The sequence below is a fragment of the Natator depressus genome, chromosome 5 (assembly GCF_965152275.1).
Source record: "Natator depressus isolate rNatDep1 chromosome 5, rNatDep2.hap1, whole genome shotgun sequence".
Classification (NCBI taxonomy): Eukaryota; Metazoa; Chordata; order Testudines; family Cheloniidae; genus Natator; species Natator depressus.
Window position 1 is genome coordinate 38,532,661 of NC_134238.1, and position 10,980 is coordinate 38,543,640.

The 10,980-nt window shown below is 43.8% G+C and overlaps 1 long non-coding RNA gene across 1 annotated transcript; it reads left to right on the forward strand.

The window, feature by feature from the left end:
* Positions 1-1,039: 1,039 nt before the first annotated feature.
* Positions 1,040-6,957, forward strand: LOC141988124 (uncharacterized). The gene is made up of 3 exons (XR_012639660.1): positions 1,040-1,159; positions 2,199-2,322; positions 6,883-6,957. It is a non-coding gene; the product is annotated as an uncharacterized LOC141988124 (long non-coding RNA).
* The last annotated feature ends 4,023 nt before the right edge of the window (positions 6,958-10,980 follow it).

Below are 10,980 nucleotides of genomic sequence, written 5' to 3' on the forward strand. Positions count from 1 at the left end.
AGATGGGTAAACTCTGCTTTTTCTGAACTGTTCTGATATTAGCACTAGGTTTCTCATCAGTGCGTTGTGGTTCCCCAACAGTGGGACAATGGATGACTTGGATCTTATTATTAACTTGTCTCATAAAGTACCATGTAAAATTAATAAGCAGAGTGAGCGAGAGAGAGTGCATTCAAGTCTTGGGAGAATTCAGAGTATCAGAGAGCATGAACTCAGATATGTGAGATGGGGAGTTAACTGCATACAGGGATTTTCATAATAATGAGAATGGATTGCTTAAACGCCATGGGGTCAATGGTTCTTATTTTCATCCCATCTACACTGTAACAACTTCCATGATGGCTGGTCTGGTTATAAAGCTGTACTCCCCCAACACGTTTTAAAAATGGCTTGAACATGCAATATTGATGGGAGCATGTTCCCAAAACAAGTGCTATAACCATGTTCCCAAACCATACTCCAGTCCTTCTGAAGCCCAAGGTTAAGGTTGGGATCATGGTTAAAATGCAGTTCAGTTGCATTTACTCAGCAAAACTGAATTGCCCTTTAATTCCATTGGGGCACTACAAAGTTGCAACTGGGTCTCTCAAGGTAGTTGTTGAAATCCTCATGCATTTGGATTTTTCGGTCTCTGATGTATTTAATTTTAGGTCGTTGGGGATGCTGTCTTTTCAACTGGTCAAGTCTGCGTTCTCTTCTCTCCTCAGGGCCTTCCCAGCACAGTTCTGTAGACTGGATCCCTTCTCCTTCAGCATGGAAAGCTACAAATTGCCTCCTGAGTTTCGCAGCAATTGGTTGTGGAGCTCTTCTTCCAGCTGAGGAGCGAGGCAGCAGCGTCTTCTGAAACTGAAGTCAATCAAGTTCCAAGACTTAGTTGGCAGGAAGTGCTCAATTAGCAAGGAGCAATCAGTTGTTTCTTCCAGAGCCTCAAGAATGTAGCCTCCAGGGGCATAGGTGCTGGAGCTACTGGTGCTGGTGATGCTGTCGCACCCACTGGCTTGAAGTGGTTTCTATCATATACAGGGTTTACAGTTTGGTTCAATCGTTGTCAGCACCCCCTCTAAACAAACTGTTCCAACACCCCTGCTCCACAGGAGTGGCTCTCATTTCCAGGCCCAAGGAATGAGAGCTGCAGCTAATGCTAAGCATTCTTAGAAAGGTATGTAAGTGCACTGCTTCAGAGTTAAAATGTAGGAAACATTCTGGTTTAAATTTTGGGTAGGTGCCTATATATACAAAGAGTGAGTTCCAGCTAAGATAAACTCATTATGGTACCCAAGACTTTGCCAGGGGGAATCTCCCCCTTTAGCTTAGGCTCACCTGGCAGAGTTGCTGCTTGTTAACCATGGGGAACTTGGTTTGATTGTATGCTGTAGAAACATGCAGGGTGTACAAATTGCAAACCTAGCCAGAGATGGGGAACTCTGTGGGCTAGGTATGCATTAGTGTCTGGCTGTCACCTGACAGGCACAATTTGATCCCCATGTTCACAGGCACCCCAAAAACTCCATGCTACTTGCTTACAAATGGAACATGTGCACATAAGGGACTGCTCACATAAGTTATCTTCCAGTCTCCTTTTGCTGTTCCCCAAAAGGCCATGGTGCTAAGAACACATCCATGTCCACTAGAGGCTCAGCTTTTGTAACACCCTAGATCTGAACAGCCTAAAACTCTGAGGGAATTTGCCTCTGCATCCAGACTTTTTTGGTTGGCCTTTCTTTATAAAAGGCCAAACTGAAAATTCTCAGCTTTCAGAAAAGATCAGGTCCAGATTCAAACTTTGCTGCTTGACTGACGTTGAGGCAGGGCCCTTAGGACAGTGAGAGGTAGAAGGCCAGGGATCTGAATTTGGGAATGTAAAAGAGTGTGTTCCAAGGTCCCATGGCAATTTTCACCCAAAGTCTGTCAGCCTCATTGCTGTGCAAACTGGGAGGTACATGGGAAACAAGAAAATGCCAAGAAGACACCCTTCCATCATGGTCAAGAAAAGGATCAAGTGAAGTAGGTGCCTCTGGGATGTGGGGGACAGAAGTTTGGCAAGAAAAGCTCTGTAGGGGAATCTGAAATTTTGGGGACTTGATGAATTTAAAACTAAACCCTGTTTTGAAAAAGAGTAGAGGCTGGAAATACAAAACATTCTCTACAGATTTGTGACTTTGAGTCTCATGAGGTTTTGTTTATTGTATTCCCATCAGAATGTGTCTTCTACGGTTTTGAAATGACTGTCTTTTCCATTGTGCGTCAGTAAAGAGAATTGGAGGGAGACGTACACGAGCAACTCCTGTAGTGAATCCACTGCAAAGCCCCACAGCCTTTCAGGTAGAGATTTTTGTTTTTCCGCATACTCATCACCATCACTGAAGTTCTCTTTTTCATACATTTAAAAAGAGCTTTACAGTGAACCATGGTTCCAGTCTTTTTGTGCCCCACCTTCTGATCCAAAATTACAGCTTCAATATTTGCTGACACATGGCCTGATCCTGCAAATCCGTCCTCAGGCAAGCAAGTCCTTCCATTAAGACTGTGCCCTTTCCTCTCAGGTAATGACTTAGCCACTGTGATCTCATGTTTCTGTCACTTCCGGGTTAGAATACTACAACTCACTCCACCTGGGCATGAGCACAGTTGCACATGGGAGAGGCAGCTAATGCTATATGCAGCAGCCTAAGGCATGGCTTGAGCAAAACGGACTGATGTCAACATATTTCACCAGCACTCCCAGAAACTCCACTGCCTCCCCATTCACTCCTGGACTGAATTCTTGATCCTAATACAAAAAGGCACTTAACAGGTTAGGACCTAGTTACCTCAGAGACTGCCTAATCATCAGCCACACCTCACTGAGACAGCTGCACCTGATGGAGATAACACATCTGGAAAGGGCCAGGACAAAGCAGCACAGGGACAAAGTGACCTCAGTTACAGGCTCAGGTTATGGAACTTCCACCATAGTTGATCAGCCACAGCCCAAATCTCACAATATTCAAACTGAAGTGCCCACCCACCTGCCAAATAACCTCACCCACTGTCACAGCAATCTTCCTCCAGGAAGAGCGAACAAACTGAAGCCAGGGGGTGACAAAGAGAGGAAAACACGTGAGAGGTGCCTTAGAAATAGCTACAGTCTGATTGATTGATTGATAGATAGAACTCAGTGGACTACTTGCATAAGTAAGTGTTTCCAGGACTGGGCCCATAAACTTTTGGGGCAGATTCTCTGTCCTGGGTCCCGCCCCTTTACCTGAGTGGCATACTGCGATGGGATCTGGCCACAGCTGGCAGTATGAGAATTTGTCTGCTAAGGGGACTTCTCCAATGGCATAAAGCCACCAGAGCCCACTCCTTTGCCAACTGCCCCCACAAAAGCAGTGCTGGGTGTGTATGGGGAGGGAGCATTTTCGAATGCTTTGTACTGCTAATCTGTGGATGATGTATATTCTTCTATGGACTATAGCTAGACTTTAGCCAGCCCATAGGCTGCTGTAACTCATGTCAAGGTTGAAGCAGTTTGATGCTTAATTGGCTCCATGTAGAAGTACCCCACCATCCAGTTCTGAGCAGATTTCTGTGCAGGAGAGCCTCTCTGTTTCGTTTTATTGATGTACTTAACTTCTGTTATTCCAGTTACTCTTACCAAAATATATATTTAACACCACAATTTGTGTTCCATTTAACACATGGATACATATAAAGCACCCTCTATAGCGACTCCTGACTGAAGTGTGCAGTTTAGGTGGGACTAACAGAAAGCACACTGTCTGTCCCTCTCATTTTCATGCTTTCTTCCATGATTGTACTCCCTCCAGCCCCTTGTGAGCAAAGGGGTATCATTCTGTCTATTCAGAGTCCTTCTTCAACTCCCTTCTTCCAAGAAACCTACCAGTTTTAACTGACCGAAGTAAGAAATTTACCCATCATAAATAATAATGTTACAAAACCAGCCTTGCACTGATATAAGGCAGAATCTTCCTATGATATTTTGTGTATAATTTTTGTCTGTTCAGATTATAAACTCCTTGCGGCAGGGAGAATGTCAAAACATTGCTGGTATATTGGATGCCAGGTAACACTTTTCTGCTGGACGCTGCTGGATGTTTTTCATTGATCTGCCTTGCAAAATTCCAGTCAGATGCTGACCTTGAGCAAGAAATACTTGGGCAAGCAATACTTGGGCAAGAAATACTTGCTCGTTAGTTTCTTTGTTCCCATCACCATCATGGGAAAGGTGGGTGTGAAGTAGCTTGCATGCTAGTAGATATTTGTGAAAAAATTGGAAGGCTGCAGTAACGCTATAATGAAAGCTGGGTATGCAACCATCTAAAAGTTTCAGCCATTTCAAAGGCAGTGACTTGAATACCTTTCTGCTGGATTTGAATTAGGGTCGGAGGATATATGCACGTCAGCTATTCTCCCTCTACCAAGGGAGACCATCCAGCAAACTAAATTTGGAAGATTCACTGTAATTGTATAGAACACCGTTTAGTTATACCAGCTGTAGACTAGGGTCTGCAAGAACAGACAGTCCAAATGCAACAACTGGAGTCACTGGAGATAAATACACATTTTGGGGTTTTTGTTTTCTTTTTTTAAAAGCCAGCAGTGTGTATTATTCATAGTTTGTCATTTGCAGTGGAGGAAACAGGATGCCCTCTGACACCTCTGAAGAAGTTCATGATTTATTGGAAGCATCGAAAGAAATATAAAGCCAAATAGTAATATAGTCCCCCAGGAAAGGCTTGCTTCAGTCTTTTACATAGTATTAGAGCCACTGTAAATAGTTGGACTCAGATAAAAATCCTGGCAAACATTCAATACGGAATGCTTGAGATATGAATTTATTCATTCTTTGATGTCAGGAGAGTTCAGTTTTGTCCAGCCTCTAAGTACAAAAACCCCCACAATGTTTATTTAAAATAACTCAAGCTCACAAGACCACGATACAGAGGTGAGACTGCCTCTCAAGCCTCACTTTGCTGTATGGGTTTCAGGGCAATGAATGTTGTTAGATATTCTGTGGGCTACAATCACTTGTGACGTGTCTTTGTACTCATTGTCATGGTATGAGAAACCCGGTTAAACAACAGTGATTTCCCAGTGTTCTCAATGGGTATTGTATAAGACCAGCTAGCTAACTTGATAGAATGCAACTATAATCGAGAGAAGTGACTATTCCTCTCTATTCGGCACTGGTGAGGCCACATCTGGAGTATTGCGTCCAATTCTGGGGCCCCCACTACAGAAAGGATGTGGACAAATTGGAGAGAGTCCAGTGCAGGGCAACGAAAATTATCATTAGGGCTGGGGCACATGACTTATGAGGAGAGGCTGAGGGAACTGGGCTTGTTTAGTCTGCAGAAGAGAAGAGTGAGGGGGGATTTGATAACAACCTTCAACTACCTAAAGGGGGGTTCCAAAGAGGATGTAGCTCGGCTGTGCTCGGTGATGGCAGATGACAGAACAAGGAGCAATGGTCTCAAGTTGCAGTTGGGGAGGTCTAGGTTGGATATTAGGAAACACTATTTCACTAGGAGGGTGGTGAAGCACTGGAATGGGTTACCTAGGGAGGTGGTGGAATCTCCATCCTTAGAGGTCTTTAAGGCCCAGCTGGGACATGATGGCATATATCACATTGGTAGATGTGCAGGTGAAAAAGCCTCTGATAGTGTGGCTGATGTGATTAGGCCCTATGATGGTGTCCCCTGAATAGATATGTGGACACAGTTGGCAGCGGGCTTTGTTGCAAGGATAGGTTCCTTGGTTAGTGTTTTTGTTGTGTGGTTGCTGGTGAGTATTTGCTTCAGGTTGGGGGGCTGTCTGTAAGCAAGGACTGGCCTGTCTCCCAAGATCTGAGAGAGTGATGGGTCCTCTTCAGGATAGGTTGTAGATCCTTGATGATGAGCTGGAGAGGTTTTAGTTGAGGGCTGAAGGTGACGGCTAGTGGCATTCTGTTATTTTCTTTGTTGGGCCTGTCCTGTAGTAGGTGACTTCTGGGTACTCTTCTGGCTCTGTCCATCTGTTTCTTCACTTCAGCAGGTAGTTGTAAGAATGCTTGATAGAGATCTTGTAGGTGTTTGTCTCTGTCTGAGGGGTTGGAGCAAATGCGGTTGTATCGTAGAGCTTGGCTCTAGACAATGGATTGTGTGGTGTGGTCTGGATGAAAGCTGGAGGCATGTAGGTAAGTATAGCAGTCAGTAGGTTTCCGGTATAGGGTGGTGTTTATGTGACCATTGCTTATTAGCACTGTAGTGTCCAGGAAGTGGATCTCTTGTGTGGATTGGTCCAGGCTGAGGTTGATGGTGGGATGGAAATTGTTGAAATCATGGTGGAATTCCTCAAGGGCTTCTTTTCCATGGGTCTAGATGAAGAAGATGTCATCAGTGTAGCGCAAGTGGAGTAGGGGCATTAGGGGATGAGAGCTGAGGAAGTGTTGTTCTAAGTCAGCCATAAAAATGTTGGCATACTGTGGGGTCATGCAGGTACCCATAGCAGTGCCTCTGATTTGAAGGTATACATTGTTCCCAAATGTGAAATAGTTATGGGTGAGGACAAAGTCACAAAGTTCAGCCACCAGGTTTGCTGTGACATTATCGGGGATACTGTTCCTGACGGCTTGTAGCAAACAGGGAAAGATTAAGAATGAGCTCTCAAAACTGGATACTCTCATAAAAAAACAACCCTCCACACAGACTTCCTCGTGCTGGACAAGCCATTTACAACACATACTGAAAGATTCTTGTTTTAATGAATGACATCCCTACATCCATTTTTGCCCATACTTGTTCTTACACAACCAGGCATGTATACTCATACGTTTATTCCTGACATTGCACTGCAGGTGAGCTAGCTTGCTTTATAGTCAGCCCTTGTATGTCATTGCAGGATGGATGGAAGCAAAAAAGGCTGAAGCTGAAGACCAAACAAGTGAAGAGATTTGCTTGTCATGGAGTCCCACCACAAGATAGAGCCTGTCACTGATATATATGTTTGGTGGACACAGTCCACTTACATGAGGCTGGAGGGTTGGCTTATGGTTGTTCTTTACGTAAGTTATCCAAGGATCATCTTCATATTTTGTCTTTTAGCCAATGTGTTTCACTAAATCATCACAAAGTGCCTCTGCCAAGGAAATAATCAGCAGTACATGAACGCAGCAGTCCAGACTTCACGCAGATTTAGCAGGGGAAGTTGGTGAGCTACCAGTATGAATATTAGTTAGTTTAATGATTCATGTGTCATCAAAGTTCACATTGCAAATCACATGGAAATATCACTGTAAGCAGTATTTGAAGACAAGGGAACAAGACCACATGTTAGTGTTACCTAGCCCAATGCAGTTTAAAAAGGCTCTGTTAAACAGAGCTGTGTAAAACTCAGCCATTATGATTTGAAGTGGAGCACAGTCCCACTGTAGTTCACATGCAGGCAGACTTTTAGAAGTGTTCACTTATTTTGTGTGCTGGGAGGGGATCAGCTGGGCCATTAATGTTATTGGATCTTAAAATCATATAGTTTCTATCACTTTCTAGCTTCCTTTTTCTGTCTGTTCTGACATGATTTTTGTGGCCAATCTCAAGAACCACTGGAGATAGAAATGTATGCTATATGCCATTTGAACACAAGGGGTCCAAGTTCTGAGGTGGATATGGCACTGAATTCATGTACTAATTGCTTGGAAGGCAGAGAACATTGAAATCACTGGCCACTTAGAGAGTTCAAACTCAGCTTGGAAACAGCGCTCTAAGCTTTGAGCGCTGACACAGCTGAAGATTCACAAATGCCTAGTGAGCTTTCCCTAATCGTGCTGGCGGCAGAAACATCTGTTTTTCAGGATCTGTTCAGCTGACTGATCCGTATATTTGATGGAACAGTTCCCTTTCATCTGTGGCCATTTAAATCCCTGGGACCCTGCACATGTACCTCCACCAGTGGAATTCCTTCTCCTGAGGGTATACCATAATGGTTTGGCTGATTTCTTCTAGTCTCATTTTCACTGGTGATTTTTGAAATACATATGTCTACTCTGAGAGGACTGAGATGACATTCATCTGCATTCCTTTGCACATTGCATTTAGACTATCTCTTTCATGATATATATATAAATGTATATTCCCCATTATGATGATATCTGATTAGTCAAGATATCTTCATTATGTACTGCTGTCAGCTAGGCAAGTCTTTATCTTCATGCTAAATGAATTAATGTTCCTGGATACCCTACAGCTTCCTTTTTCTTGACCAACTGTTTTTTCTACAGATGATTTGAAAGAGTAAGAAATTTCTATGCAGTTGCGTACAAATTCTACTCATCCTAGGCTCTTAGAGTGCTATCTGCCATGTACATTTTCTTTCCATGTATGTATACTATAGATTTCTGGAATAGAAGTGCACTAGGAGTGCTCTGTGTCTATGTAACTAGATACATAGATGGAATGTAAAACCGGCAGCAAAGCACTCCCTGATCTCATCGAAATAAACATTTACAGCTTTTCTGACCTTTTCCTGTGGATCATGTCTTGCCCTTCGTCAGGTTCAGTATGATTTAAAATTTAGAGCAACACTCCCTTAGGCTGTTACATTAAAGTCCAGATGAGAGCAAATGTTCAAGCTGAATCTGAAATTTTCCACCAATTTCCAAATTCATAACCTGCAGTCAATCACAAGAAGGCTGGCTGCACATTCCTATTCACTGATCCCAAACAGGGACTCTTTGTGCGGAATGGCAGGAAGATGATGTAATATTTTCCCTTGCTGCATTTGAACTAAAGATGATTTACTAACATAGCAAATGTCTAGAGAACCTGGATTTGGTTCATTTTTGTTTTTGTCTTCAGTCTGCAGGCTATTTTCTTATTTGCACTACTAACAGGGTGGCAGGAACTAGGATAAAAAAAATTCTGTTGCCGAGACTTTATACTTCATGTAGAACGTCAGCAATTCTGTTGCTGCTTTAGCCTGCTCTTTAGGGCCAAAGATTCAGATTTGTTCTGAACATGATGCTGTGTCCTGAATCTCTTAACTGGCTTGATACAAACAGAACTTTTGGAAACCTGCTCTGATTTCGGTTGCAGAGGTAGAACCTTCTGCACAATTTAAAACACGATGTGTGCGAGTGGAGGTACATGCAAGTGCAAGCATGGGCGAGTGGGACTATAAGGAGCTGACTGGGCCACTCTTTCGCCCTCCTGGTTCTAGGCTGTCCTAGGGGCTGGTGAGGCCTCCAGAGCAGCTTATGTCGACTGGGCAGCCTGAGTTAGGGCAACCCATCCTTTGCTGCCCAGAATCTTCACAGTGCTACATACTAGGGCCCCACCCGCAACATGTCTCTCCTGCTCCCAGCATGCCACTACGCCGTGCATAACTGGTTGGAAATCCATTCCCAGAGAGTAGATATCAGTGATTCACAGTCAAGGACATAGAAGGACATATCGAGTGGGGTCCTACAGGGATCAGTTCTGTTTCTGTTCAATATCTTCATCAGTGATTTAGCTAATAGCATAGAAAGTACACTTATGAAGTTTGCAGATGATGCCAAGATGGGAGGAGTTGCAAGTGCTTTGGAGGATAGGATAAAAATTCAAAATGATCTGGACAAACTGGAGAAATGGTCTGAAGTAAATAGGATGAAATTCAATAAGGACCAAATGCAAAGTGTTCCTTCCTAAGTTGAGTAATCAGTTGCACGCATACAAAATGGGAAATGACTGCCTAGGAAGGAGTACTGAGGATCTGGGACTCATAGTGGATCACAAGCTAAATATGAGTCAATGGTGTAACGCTGTTGCAAAAAAAAAAAAAGCAAGCATCATTCTGGGATGTATTAGCAGAAGTGTTGTAAGCAAGACACGAGAAGTAATTCTGCTCCACTCCACTCTGATTAGGCCTCAAATAGAGTATTGTGTCCAATTCTGGGTGCCACATTTCAGGAAAGATGTGGACAAATTGGAGAAAGTCCAGAGAAGAGCCACCAAAATGATTAAAGGTCTAGAACAGTGGTTTTCAATCAGGGGTCCAGGGCCCATTGGGGAGGCCGTGAGCAGGTTTCAGGGGGTCCGCCATGCAGGGCCAGCATTAGACTTGCTGAGGCCCAGGGCGGAAAGTCAAAGCCCCACCGTATTGGGCTGAAGCCCAGGGCTCCAAGCCCCGCCACCTGGGGCTGAAGATGAACCCTGAGCAACTTAGCTTTGTGGGGCCCCTGTGGCATGAGGCCCCAGGCAAATGCCTTGCTTCCTACCCCCTAATGCCAGCTCTGGCTTTTATATGCAGAAAAACAGTTGTTGTGGCATGGGTGTTCTGTGGAGTTTTTACGGCATGTTGGGGGAAGGGGGTCAGAAAGAAAAAGGTTGAGAACCCCTGGTCTAGAAAACATGACCTATGAGGGAAGATTGAAAAAATCGGGTTTTTTTAGTGTGGAGAAGACTGAGTGGGGACATAACTTTTCAAGTACATAAAAGGTTGTTACAAGGAGAAGGGAGAAAAAAATGTACTCTTTAATCTCTGAAGATAGGACAAGAAGCAATGGGCTTAAATTGCAACAAGGGCAGTTTAGGTTGGATTTAGGAAAAACTTCCTATCTGTTAGAGTAGTCAAGCACAGGAATAAATTGCCTAGTGAGGTTGTGGAATCTCTGTCATTGGAGATTTTTAAGAGCAGGTTAGACAAAGGTCTGTTAAGGATGGTCTAGATAATACTTAGTCCTGCTTTGCGTGCAGGAAACTGGACTAGAAGACCACTCGAGGTCCGTTCCAGTCCTACAAATTCTATGAAGGGTACTGCAGATGGCCACCTTGCCAGCTTTACACTATCTTTATAGGGCAATTCTCTCCTGGCCTGTTAAGGGGCTTTTCTGGTCTCTTTATGCTTCTGCAGCAGCATACGGGACTGGGCTGGGGAAAAGAATCTCTCCCCTTAGATTTAGTCATTTCGTAAGTGTTTTCCAAGAAGTGCTGGATCTGTCATTGCCCAGTGATGGGATTTCTT